Source organism: Triticum aestivum, chromosome 5D (assembly GCF_018294505.1).
Source record: "Triticum aestivum cultivar Chinese Spring chromosome 5D, IWGSC CS RefSeq v2.1, whole genome shotgun sequence".
Lineage (NCBI taxonomy): Eukaryota > Viridiplantae > Streptophyta > Magnoliopsida > Poales > Poaceae > Triticum > Triticum aestivum.
In genome coordinates, this window is record NC_057808.1 from 461,609,179 (window position 1) to 461,622,739 (window position 13,561).

The 13,561-nt window shown below is 51.2% G+C and overlaps 1 pseudogene; it reads left to right on the forward strand.

Moving 5' to 3' along the window:
* On the forward strand, window positions 1–1,805 carry LOC123125525 (formate dehydrogenase 2, mitochondrial-like; annotated as a pseudogene).
* Window positions 1,806–13,561: the final 11,756 nt, after the last annotated feature.

The following is a 13,561-nucleotide window of genomic DNA, read 5'->3' on the forward strand; positions in this document are numbered from 1 at the left end:
CCAGCCGCCGCCCCGGCGGAACCTACCAGTGCCACTACCACTACCGGTGCGCCGGTCCAGCCGGTTCCTAACGCGAACCAGCCGCCGTCGCCGGTTAACTCCATGGCCATGAGGAACGCGACGCAGCAGGTCGTCCCGAGCCTTCATGCCATTGTCGATCGTGTTAACATGGGACTGATTGCGTCGCTCTGCTTCGTTCTCCAGGGCAGCAAGAAGATCGTGGGCGTGTTGTACAAGGGCGGCGAGCACGCGGCGCAGAACCCCGGCTTCGTGGGCTGGGTGGAGAACGCGCTGGGCATCCGCGGCTGGCTCGAGTCGCTGGGCCACCGGTACGTCGTCACCGACGACAAGGACGGCCCCGACTGCGGTCAGTTTGCTTTGATCAACAACACACATCACTTCACTTCCATTACGTTAACAAGTGTCACGCTAACGGATCATGCATGTCATCCTGGGCGCGCGCGAGCAGAGCTGGAGAAGCACATCGGGGACGCGCACGTGCTCGTCACCACGCCGTTCCACCCGGCGTACGTGGGCGCGGACCGGATCGGCCGCGCCAACAACCTGGAGCTGCTCCTCACGGCGGGGATCGGCTCCGACCACAGCGACCTGCCGGCGCCGAGGTCACGGGCAGCAACACCGTGTCGGTGGCGGAGGACCAGCTGATGCGCATCCTCGTCCTCCTGCGCAACTTCCTGCCGGCGCACCGCCAGGCCGTCGGCGGGGAGTGGGACCTGGCCGCCGTCGCGCACCGGGCCTACGACCTGGAGGGCAAGACGGTGGGCACCGTCGGCGCCGGCCGCATCGGGAGGCTGCTGCTCCAGCGGCTCAAGCCCTTCGGCTGCACCCTGCTCTACCACGACCGGCTCCGCGTCGACGCCGCGCTGGAGGAGGAGCTCGGCGCCGCCTTCGAGGAGGAGGTCGACGCCATGCTGCCCAAGTGCGACGTCGTCGTGCTCAACATACCGCTCACCGACAAGACAAAGTACGTACGTTGCAGCCAGCAGTTAACCGACCATGCATGACGACCGACGATCCATCTTCTTGTCCTAATTGCTTCCCTGTTCTCCTTCCAGGGGCATGTTCGACAAGGAGAAGATCGCCAAGATGAAGAGAGGCGTCATCATCGTGAACAACGCGCTTGGCGCCATCATGGACACGCAGGCGGTGGCAGACGCTTGCAAAAGCGGGCACATCGCCGGTAAAAGCACATGAATTCCGGGCTGCTCTCGAACATTACTGCTTAATCCTTCTGCTCTTCTGACCAGGATACGGCGGCGACGTGTGGTACCCGCAGCCGCCGCCCAAGGACCACCCGTGGAGGTACATGCCCAACAACGCCATGACACCTCACATTTCCGGCACCACCATCGACGCCCAGGTCAGTCGCAGCTTGCTCTGCTTCCAAGCCTGGCCATGCTCATTTGCTTAACTGCGCAGACTGAAAATGGCAAACGTTTGACCTGCTGTGGTGCAGCTGAGATACGCGGCCGGCGTGAAGGACATGCTGGAGAGGTACTTCAAGGGGCAGGACTTCCCGGAGCCCAACTACATTGTCAAGGAAGGCAAGCTCGCCAGCCAGTACCAGTGAAGTCAGCATCCACGGAGTCGCAGCTGCATGCCTTGCACGTATCGTCGTGTGCCAGTTGCCACAAACTAAATACAGATGCTTGCTCCTTGCAGTGGCCATCAGCCTCTGCCTAAATAAAATGGGATAAAAACTGGTTGCTTTGAGTTGCCATCGCTGTGTATTTGGTTGCAACTATAATCAAGACAAACTGTTGCAGAAATGTTGTGCAGCTCCATTTGTGATGTTGTACTTGCACTGTCATAAAAATATTGCTAAAAGTAAGATAAGATTATGGCAGTGGCGTCTGTATTTACCATAGAACCTCCAACTTCCCATGAACAACCAAACAAGCAGCTATATGTATGTTGGGTCAGAAAGAAGCAACACCAGTAGGAACTCAACCTCTACAAATAGTCTTTCTCTGTATAATAACTTTGCTGAAACAGAGTTTATGGCTAACATGGTTGGACGTACTGCACTAGTCAAACATAGGGGCGGTGCTAGGCGTAAACCGGTTGATGGCAGGGACTTTTACACCACCTTGCCAGCTGTCCGATCTGCCTAAACGGATTACACCTCGCGCAGGGAAGCTTTCAACGCAGCGCTATCACACCTCGCGCAGTGCTCCAAGCCTCCAACGTAGCATCGACGCGGCCGGCCAGCTCCATTGCAGCCCCGGTCCAGCTCCAACGCGGCACCGACGCTCCGGCGAAGCTCCATTCCAACTACGGTCGAGCTCCACTGCAGCCCCGGCCAAAGCTCCAAAGCAGCACTGACGCTCCGGCGAGCTCCATTGCAGCCCGGGTGCAGCTCCAAAGCAGCACCGACGGCCCACGCAGCACTGGCGCGTCCGGCGAAGCTCCATTTCAACTCCGGCGGGGCTTCAACAGCTGCGACACCGGAGCCGCCGCCGACCGCTGCAACGCAACACCGTGTGTCGCCGGTGAGAGCTCCATTGGAGCACCGAGCGCTGCACTACAGCTTCGAGCCCGCCAGAGAGCCCTGCAACATAGCACCGGGGGTCGCCGGAGAGAGCTCCAATGGAGCACCGAGCGCGGCACTGCAGCTTCGAGAGCGCCGGCGAGCTCCATTGGAGCACCGAGCGCTGCACTGCAGCTTCAACAGCCGTCGGCGAGTGCTGCAACGCAGCACCTGGATCCGCCGGCAAGAGCTCCATTGCAGCACCGCCGCTGGCTTGCGGGGCGTGTGGTGGTGGCCGTGGCCGTTGGAGTGGGGGGCGGAGGCGGAGGAGGAGGAGGAGGGGGTGGCGGAGGAGCTCCATTGCAGCACCGCCGCTGGCTTGCGGGGCGTGTGGTGGTGGCCGTGGCCGTTGGAGTGGGGGGCGGAGGCGGAGGAGGAGGAGGAGGGGGTGGCGGAGGGGCGTGCGAGGCGGCGGAGCGAGTCCTCGCCGATGACCTTGGCGCCATAGGAGCTCTCGCGCGGGGACAGACAGAGGTGGGGAAGGAAAATCTTGTGTGGAGGAAGACGAACGCGAAGAGATAAGCTCGCTGGAGGGGAAAGCGGCGGATTGGTCCTAGGGGCACGTGTCGAGCGCAGCGTGCGGTTTAAGCCCGTGATAAATCAGTCGGTTGATTTCTATACTTTTCCCAAACATAGATATTTAACTGAAGATTAATTGACCATGGTTGGTTTGAAATTTGAAGAATGCACTTGCAAGTGGCATAAATTTTTAGATTTTTTTAGACAAACTCGCAAAGCTTTGTTACATCGTCACAATGTTTATAGGGACGAAGAGAAGATTTCCAGGTTGACTAGAGCATTTCCAGCAGACCCCGTATATAGTTCACAGAAAAACGGTTTTGCGGGTCGGCGCGGACGCCGGCAGAGCAGACCTCGCATAGCGGAACTGTAAAACGGAATATATATATCTCTGCCAGCGCCCGCGCCGGCCGGCATATCAGATGCGGTTTTATCTGAATTTGACACATATGTACATATTCAGAATTACTAATTCGCAATAGAAGAAAAAATGTCAATATTACAATAATTATTCAAATCACCGGAGCAAACTAAATAATTCAATACAAAACTTGTCCCGAATACAAATCACACATGAATTAAATGAAAATGAATGAAAAAATGGAATGTGTTACTGCCCAGCCCTTTGCCAATGATGCTCAATGAGATCCTCCTGAAGCTGAAAGTGGGTGTTTGCATTTTAACTGTAGGTCTGAAGAAAAGCTCTAATGCGGTTAGGGTGTCTAGCTGGTTTGACACAGCTACCCACACTGTCGTAGAAAAACTCCAAGTTCATGCCTATTTCATCTTCGAAAATCATATTGTGAAGAATAACACAACGTGTCATTATGTTTTTCAAGGATCGCTTGTCCCAAAAACGAGCAGGACCATGAATGATGGCAAACCTAGATTGCAAAACCCCGAATGCTCTTTCAATATCTTTTCGGGCTGCCTATTGTACCCTTGCAAATTCACATTGTTTCTTAGTTTTATGCTCTTTGATGCTCTTCACAAATGTGCACCAAGGAGGGTATATATCATCTGCAAGATAGTACCCCTTTTGTGTATTCATACCCATTGATGGTGTAGTTGCAAGCAGGAGCATTACCACTAGCAAGCCTAGCAAACAAATGAGACCGTTGCAACACGTTGACGTTGTTAGAATAAATCTGACGCCACCGTTGATCATCCGAGGACCAAACAATCACACGAGCACGACACTGAGATTTGTTAACGAGGTTCACCGATATGGCTACATCCCCGGGGCCTGACTATGGGCGCTCCTCCCCATGACACGGTTACAATACCGCACCCGGTCACCCTGGACGCCGGCACACGCCGCCGGCTTCCCCTGCGTTCCTGTGCTATTATGTTGGCATAGGTTACATCGTGTGTCTACCGAACTATATATGAGAGGCCTAGGATACAAGTGTCCTACTAGGACACGACTCCATATCCTATCTAAACACAATACTACTACAAGTCCAACTGTAACCTACCTTGTACACTATATTCGGCACAACTCTAACAAACTCCACCTTGGCGAATATTCTTCACCACCTTGGATTCGTCAATGCGTCAAACTTCCATGTACATTGGACTTGAGTTTATCCCATGAGTACCGCTCCAAAGACTCCATATGACTCCACCTGCAACTTGTAGTCCCTTCTTTTCTTGACCACAGTCAACACTCGAGCGAAATTAAGTTCCACATTACTCTAGTTTGCGCTCCCAACTTCCAGAGTATCAGTCCAACACCATCACACACTGATCACTGACCTGTGTGAAAGTGAACAACTCACATATTAGGTGTCACACATAAGAGTTAACTGAACTCAACATCACCGCTCTTCCTTGACCGCCTGTCTGAAACTTGAAAGAATTTCATCGTTGCTTGTAGTCATTCCGAGTCAAATTCGCAGTTGTCTCATCACATGTATGACCACCAGAGCCCTGGCCCGTCTCCATGTCCCGTGCATACCGCACGTCTCGCCACTATTACCGCGTCGAGCCTCCGCTGTCCCGGTCGAGTCTCAAGGGTCGCGAACCCACACCACTCAACCCCCACTGCAGAGTACCACCGATCATCACCAACCAATGACGAGTTTCACGCTTCCATCAGACCACTGGGCTCCAGTCCGAACTATGTGTCCCTCGCTTTTTCCCGCTGAATAGGCTTCGACTCTCTGTCGACTTATGCCGCAGCCCCTCAATCAGCACTGAGTGAAGTCTTCCAGACTCCAGCTCCACCTTCAACATGACTTCATGGTAGATGATCAGTCCATTCATGCGCCTCATCGACTTCAAGCTCCGTATATACACCACCTTGAATCAATCCCGCGACATAGTCTTGTCGAAGCCACACAAGCCCTCGGGCCAGCACCACGTGTTTCCACGGCCAGAAGTCAGTCACCATCAGCATCACGCATATATGTCGCTGTCGCCGATCCCACCACCGTCTTCTATTCCAACCGACTCACGTCGATCCGTCAGACTATCTAATCCGACCTAGCCGAACTTGTCCGGCTACATGACACGCTCGAGGCTCCCAAATCGTCTTCCGCGATTTCCATCCATCACATGATAATTCCATCTTAGCTGAATTGACTTCCCGCAACGCCTTCAAGCATCCCTGTTCTGCCAATAAATCTTTCATCTTTGTCTGCCATAACCCAAGGTTTTCAGTTCCACGAACTTCTCCACCTCAAACCTGGACCCCGTTAGCGCCATGGTTCTTCGTATGACTGACCCTGTGAAAAAATACCCGAGCTATCCCCTCGACGCCAAAGCACACGAGCAAAACCCATCGTGGTCTCGCCTCCATGCACTAGTAGCAATCCACCAATTTTTTTTGGCCTCCAGGTGATCTGCTCCCTTGGCTCAACTCCTGAGGCTAGTGCAACCTGCTTTGCCAAAACCTGATGGTAATTCCAATGGATGCACATCGTGACGTTCTTTTTTCCCTCTGATTGATCTGCTGCCTCTCGCCGTGTCGTACGTGGACTCGGTCCACTTTTGGTCCAAAGAAATCTCGTATGCACAGGCAGCATCATCGAGCGCCACATGCACAACAGGCCTTTGCCTCCACTTGAGCCACACAGCTGCACGCACCAGCCAACTCCACTTGGGCCTACCAGCCTGCTCCACGCACCGCTAGCAGCAGCACGCCATGCAGCCTGGCTCACGCGCACCGCCGATCGACCGGCTGCCCGGACTCGGCCTGCTGCTGCACGATTCAGCCGGTGTACGCTTGCCCAGTCGGACCGCCGCACGTCTCGTCTGCTGCCACACGCACACGCGTATCTGATATTGCTTTTTCCGATCTCGTTGAGAACCACGCCGCAGCCGGCTGCATCTCCGATTCTTCCTCGAGATCAATAATCCACAGCCCTCGAATAACCTAGCTCATGGTACCACTTGTTAGAATAAATCCGAGGCCACCGTCGATCGAGCATGACACCGAGATTTCTTAACGAGGTTCACCGATATGGCTACATCCCGGAGCCTGACTATGGGCGCTCCTCCCCATGACACCGTTACAATACCGCACCCGCTCACCCTGGACGCCGGCACACGCCGCCGGCTTCGCATGCGTTCCTGTGCTATTATGTTGGCATAGGTTACATCGTGTGTCTACCCCACTATATATGAGAGGCCTAGGATACAATTGTCCTACTAGGACACGACTCCATATCGTATCTAAACACAATACTACTACAAGCCCAACTGTAACCTACCTTGTACACTATATTCGGCACAACTCTAATAGATATCATTGAGAGTACCCGGCATACAAAAAAGCAATGCCAAATCCATAAATCCTCAGATGCTACGGCCTCTAGCACAATTGTTGCATCACGAGACTTGCCACAATACATTCCTTGCCATGTCTTTGGGCAGTTTTTCCAAGTCCAATGCATACAATCAATGCTTCCTAGCATGCCAGGCCAACCTCTTCTCTCATTTGACGCCATCAACTTTTTTGTGTCTTCCTCCTTGGGTGATCGAAGATATTCAGGACCAAAGACACGGATGATCACTTTGGCAAACCTATCGTGACTAGTCCTCCGTGTGGGCGGCATGACTGGCAAACTTGGTCGCGTGGGCGGCATGGTGGCTCTGGCTGAGCAGTCCGTCAGATGGTGCGGTTGGTCTATCGTGACTAGTCGCACCCTGATCGGAGGCAGAACATGTGTTGGGGTCAAATCCTTGTCTGGCTGTCTTCCGACCGACGGTGGCGGCCCTCGGGGGCGTCGTACTCTTCTTGAAGGCTCCGTCGTGGCTGCTCCTGGTCCTCGTGTTGCTCCAGGTGAAATTCTTGATCCTTTGGATCGGGCGGTGGCGGGGCTATGGTATTGTTCCCTTCCTAAAGGCACCGCCTTGAAGCTCATGGTTCGCTGGTGGATAGCTTAGTTCTTCGTGGTGGCTTGGTCACGGTGGAGAGCTTCGTCATCTTTGTTGTAGTGGTTCTCATTGTACATCTTTTGTTCGCTTCGAGATGGTGTTGTTGTTCTTTAGTGTCTTTGTATCTTGCCTTGGGTGTGTGCGTTGTGGTGATATGTTGTATGTTTCAGTTGTATGAGGGTTGTGCTTTATCTATAAAGCGGGCGATAGCCTTTTTGGTAAATCTAGGGTTTCCTCTTTATATAGACCGAGACAATGTTTCTCGGCCTTCCAATCAATGCCCCTTCGATTCAAGAGTTCTTGAGCACCTCTAGAACCTTCCTAGGGCTTCTCTCTGTCCCCATGAGCACATAGGGTTGAACCATGACCGAATCCATCAATTCGGAATCCCGTAAAACGATCTGGGCCTTTAGGATAATGGACACAAAGGTCGGGTACGGACTCCATTGGAGACGTTCAACCCATATATCGATATAAAAGAAACAATTCCTACAACTTTCATGTTATAACTTCCGTTTGACTTCATATTCAGGCACTTCTATGGCGATCTCTAAAGGTGGAGACAAATTTTAGGAAAGTCCAGATTCCACCACAACGAAGGGTTTCTTTGCAATTTTGCCATATTCAAGTAATTCCTACACACCAAAGTGAAACAAGAACTTGTTCACTTTGCAAATTTTAATTGGTTAGTCCAAATAAAATAGTATAAAATTATACCAAAATCATATATAAATGATATGAGTATAGCAAGAACTTCAAAAGTTATAGATACATTTGAGACGTATCACTCACCCTTTTGGCGTGTCCAGTCAAAGATTTCCCTGTAACTAAACACTCGCGTACGGGCGAGACTCCTAGCCAGCCGCCGCCTACCCAAAAAAATTAGGGTTTCTCCGCCTCCCGCCGGCGCCGTCTACCGTGGCCTTAGGGCCATGGGGACTGAGTGGATCCCGCCCTTTGCCGGTGGGAGGGCTTCGTTTTTAGATCTTTTTTCGAGGTTTGTTAGGTTTGTGTCCTACTCAGAAAGGCGAGACGGCGGCGACTCCCTGAAGATGGAATAAAGGTCTCCCCGCCTAGTCCCCGTTCCGGTGATGCGTCTAGCATCGTCGGTGGGCGTGTGGAGGTGTGTCTCCTGTGGATCTGTCTCTGGTGGATTTGCTCGGATCTATTCCTCGTTCGTCTTTGTTCGTGTGTCTTCAGGTTGGATCCTTCTTATCTACACTCTTTATCGGCGGAGGTTGCTGTTCTGGTGCGTTGGTTCTACAGGGCCTTAGCACGACGACTTCCCGACTGTCAACTATAACAAGGTTTGTCCGGCTCCGGCGAGGGAGGGGCAATGACAGCGGCGCGCCTTCGGCTCGTTTCAGTGCTTGTAGTCGTCGCTAGGTGGTCTACGGATCTGGATGCAATTTTTATTATTTCTAGTGTTCGTTGTACTACCATGATTGAAGATGAATAGATCGAAAATTTATCCCGAAAAAAAAGATTTCGCTGTAACTTATTTAGGGTTGCCCTTATCTTTCATCTCTCTGCCGAAAGCTGCCTTGCAGCCTCTAATCGACAGGGCGGCGGCGTACTTGCCAATGCGGAAGGTGTGATTGCTTCGACGAGCAGGTCATATTGTCTTGATCAATTCCACCCCCCGCCACTTTCATATACCTCATGCTCGTACTTGATCTCCCGGCCTGGTTCATGTCCTGCATTGACAAAATCTGACGTGGATTCTTCTGGCGCGGGCATGACGAGGCTAAGGGTGGCAATTGTCTTATAAATTGGAAGATGGTATGTACCCCAAAAGAGTATGGTGGCCTGGGAGTTCATGACCTCAACTTACTCAACCAAGCCCTTTTGCTCAAACGGCGTTGGATCGAAAAAGTTGCATAAGGGAAACCGTGGGAGGGGCTTGACCTCGAGCTTCCTGTCGATGTCGAGGGGACCTTTGCTGCTGCCCTACATTGCACTCTTGGGAATGGCACTAAGCTACAATTCTGGACAGACATATGGTTCAACGGGAGCGGCATCACTAGTAGAAAAAGGGGCTTTCGTTCGGGCCTGGCCAGCCCATTAGTCCCGGTTCTGCCACAAACCGGGACCAATGGAGGCATTTGTCCCAGTTCGTGAGCCCAGGGGGCCGGCCGGGGCCTCGTGGGCATTGGTCCCGGTTCGTCTGGGCCCATTTGTCCCGGCTCTTGGCACGAACTGGGATCAATGGGCCTCGCTCCTGGCCCACAACCATTGGTCTCGGTTCGTGGCAGGAACCGGGACAGAAGGATGGCCTTTAGTCCCGGTTCCAGCCACGAACCGGGACAAATGAGTTGCCTATATATACCCCATCGCCGGCGAGCAGAGCACTCCACAGTGCTCTGTTTTTTGCTGGCCGGCGAGGAAGGGCATTTGGGTGCTCTAGCTCACCTCTTATGCATGTGAGATGTTCGATGAAATGCCCGAGCCACACTAGTTAAGCTTTCTCCTCTCGAAGCTCGACCTCCGAGCTTCATTTTTTCCGAGATTTGTCTAGGTTTAGCGGTTCGTCACGCCCCGTCCTCGTCTTCACCGCTGTCGATCGCCCGCGCCGATCTCGTCGCCGGCACCACCGTGGTGAGCCTCTTGTTCTTATCTTCTTTCTGAAAGAAAAAAAATCTTACTTTAGATAGATACTTGTCTAATTTTCTTACTTTTGACACACATAATTATATATAATGCACGCAGATGAACCGGCAATGGATGTACGGTGACAGACACACCTCTGAGTACATTAAGGGCGTGCATAATTTTCTCGAAGTGGCTGAGGCAAACAAGCAGAATGGTTTTATGTGTTGTCCATGCCCTAATTGTGGGAATACGAGGTCTTACTCTGACAAGAAAAATCCTTCACACCCACCTGCTTTATAAGGGTTTCATGCCACACTATAATGTTTGGACGAAGGACGGAGAAATAGGGGTTATGATGGAAGACAGCGAAGAAGAAGAGGACGATGACAACTATCTGCCCCCTGAATACGGTGATGCTGCAACGGGGGAAGCTGAAGATCCAGAGGAACCAGACGATGTGCCCGATGATCATCTCTGTCGGGTCATTGTTGATGCAAGGGAAAAGTGCGAAAGTGAAAAAGGAGAAGCTGAAGTTCGATCGCATGTTAGAGGATCACAAAAAAGGGTTGTACCCCAATTGCGAAGATGGCAACACAAAGCTCGGTACCGTACTGGAATTGCTGCAGTGGAAGGCAGAGAATGCTGTGCCTGACAAAGGATTTGAGAAGCTACTGAAAATATTGAAGAAGAAGCTTCCAAAGGATAACGAATTGTCTGACAGTACGTACGCAGCAAAGAAGGTCGTATGCCCTCTAGGATTGGAGGTGGAGAAGATACATGCATGCCCTAATGACTGCATCCTCTACCGCGGTGCGTACAAGGATTTGAACGCATGCCCGGTATGCGGTGCATTGCGGTATAAGATCAGACGAGATGACCCTGGTGATGTTGAGGGCGAGCCCCGCAGGAAGAGGGTTCCTGCGAAGGTGATGTGGTATGCTCCTATAATACCACGGTTGAAACGACTGTTCAGAAACAAAGAGCATGCCAAGTTGATGCGATGGCACAGTGAGGACCGTAAGAAAGACGGGAAGTTGAGAGCACCCGCTGACGGGTCGCAGTGGAGAAAAATCGAGAGAAAGTTCTGGGCTGAGTTTGCAAGTGACCCAAGGAACATATGGTTTGCTTTAAGCACGGATGGCATTAATCCTTTCGGGGAGCAGAGCAGCAATCACAGCACCTGGCTCGTGACTCTATGTATGTATAACCTTCCTCCTTGGATGTGCATGAAGCGGAAGTTCATTATGATGCCAATTCTCATCCAAGGCCCTAAGCAACCCGGCAACGACATTGATGTGTACCTAAGGCCATTAGTTGAAGAACTCTTACAGCTGTGGAATGGAACAGGTGTACGTGCGTGGGATAAGCACATGGGGGAAGAATTTGACGTAAAGGCGTTGCTGTTCGTGACCATCAATGATTGGCCCGCTCTCAGTAACCTTTCAGGACAGACAAACAAGGGATACCATGTATGCACGCACTATTTAGCTGACACTGAAAGTATATACCTGGACAGATGCAGGAAGAATGTGTACCTGGGCCATCGTCAATTTCTCCCGACCAACCATCAATGTCAAAAGAAAGGCAAGCATTTCAAAGGCGAGGCAGATCACCGGAAGAAGCCCGCCATGCGTACCGGTGATCACGTACTTGCTATGGTCTCTAATTTACACGTAATATTTGGAAAGGGTCCCGGCGGACTAGCTGTTCCGAATGACGCTGAGGGACGCGCACCCATGTGGAAGAAGAAATCTATATTTTGGGACCTACCCTACTGGAAAGAGCTAGAGGTACGCTCTTCAATCGACGTGATGCACGTGACGAAGAACCTTTGCGTGAACCTGTTAGGCTTCTAGGGCATGTATGGGAAGACAAAAGATACACCTGAGGCAAGGGAGGACCTGCAACGTTTGCACGAAAAAGACGGCATGCCTCCAAAGTAGTACGAAGGTCCTGCCAGCTACGCTCTTACCAAAAAAGAGAAGGAAATCTTTTTTGAATGCCTGCTCAGTATGAAGGTCCCGACTGGCTTCTCGTCGAATATAAAGGGAATAATAAATATTCCAGAGAAAAAGTTCCAGAACCTAAAGTCTCATGACTGCCACGTGATTATGACCCAACTGCTTCCGGTTGCATTGAGGGGGCTTCTACCGGAAAACGTCCGATTAGCCATTGTGAAGCTATGTGCATTCCTCAATGCAATCTCTCAGAAGGTGATCGATCCAGAAATCATACCAAGGCTAAGGAGTGATGTGGCACAATGTCTTGTCAGTTTCGAGCTGGTGTTCCCACCATCCTTCTTCAATATCATGACGCACGTCCTAGTTCATCTAGTCGACGAGATTGTCATTCTGGGCCCCGTATTTCTACACAATATGTTCCCCTTTGAGAGGTTCATGGGAGTCCTAAAGAAATATGTCTGTAACCGTGCTAGGCCAGAAGGAAGCATCTCCATGGGCCATCAAACAGAGGATGTCATTGGGTTTTGTGTTGACTTCATTCATAGCCTTAAGAAGATAGGTCTCCCTAAATCGCGGTATGATGGGAGACTGACTGGAAAAGGCACACTAGGAGCGGACTCAATAATATGCAGGGACGGGCATTCTTGGTCTCAAGCACACTACACAGTTCTACAGAACTCTACCTTGGTGACCCTGTATGTCGATGAACACAAGAACAGTCTCGCTCCAAACACCCGGAGCAGTGTGACGATTGGATTACATGTGAACACATCAGGACTTTCAGCAGTTGGTTGGAAACACGTCTCAGAGGTGACACCACTGTTTGTGATGAGCTGTACTCGTTGTCCAGGGGACCATCTTCGACTTTATTGACTTACAAAGGATACGAGATAAATGGGAATACATTTTACACGATCGCCCAAGATCAAAAGAGCACCAACCAAAACAGCGGTGTCCGCTTTGATGCAGCAACCGAGAGGGGAAAGGACACATATTATGGTTACATAATGGACATATGGGAACTTGACTACGGACATGATTTTAAGGTCCCTTTGTTCAAGTGCAAATGGGTCAATCTGTCAGGAGGCGGGGTACAGGTAGACCCACAGTACGGAATGACAACAGTGGATCTGAACAATCTTGGGTACACTGATGAACCGTTCGTCCTAGTCAATGATGTGGCACAGGTTATCTATGTGAAGGACATGTCTACCAAACCGAGAAAAAGAAAAGATAAGGAAGCGAATACATCATATGATGAGCCAAAGCGCCACATAGTTCTTTCAGAAAAAAGGGACATAGTGGGAGTGGAGGGCAAGACAGACATGTCTGAAGATTATGAAAAGTTTCATGAAATTCCTCCCTTCAAAGTCAAGGCTGACCCAAGCATCCTGATAAACGATGAAGATTATCCATGGTTACGGCGCAATAAGCAAAGCACACAAGTGAAAAAAAGTGAAGACTTTCTCTCCACAACTATTATGATGATACCATGCCAACTTTCAACCTTTTCGTAGTTCATTTGAAATGCGTGTTGTAACAGACGAGTTTCCGT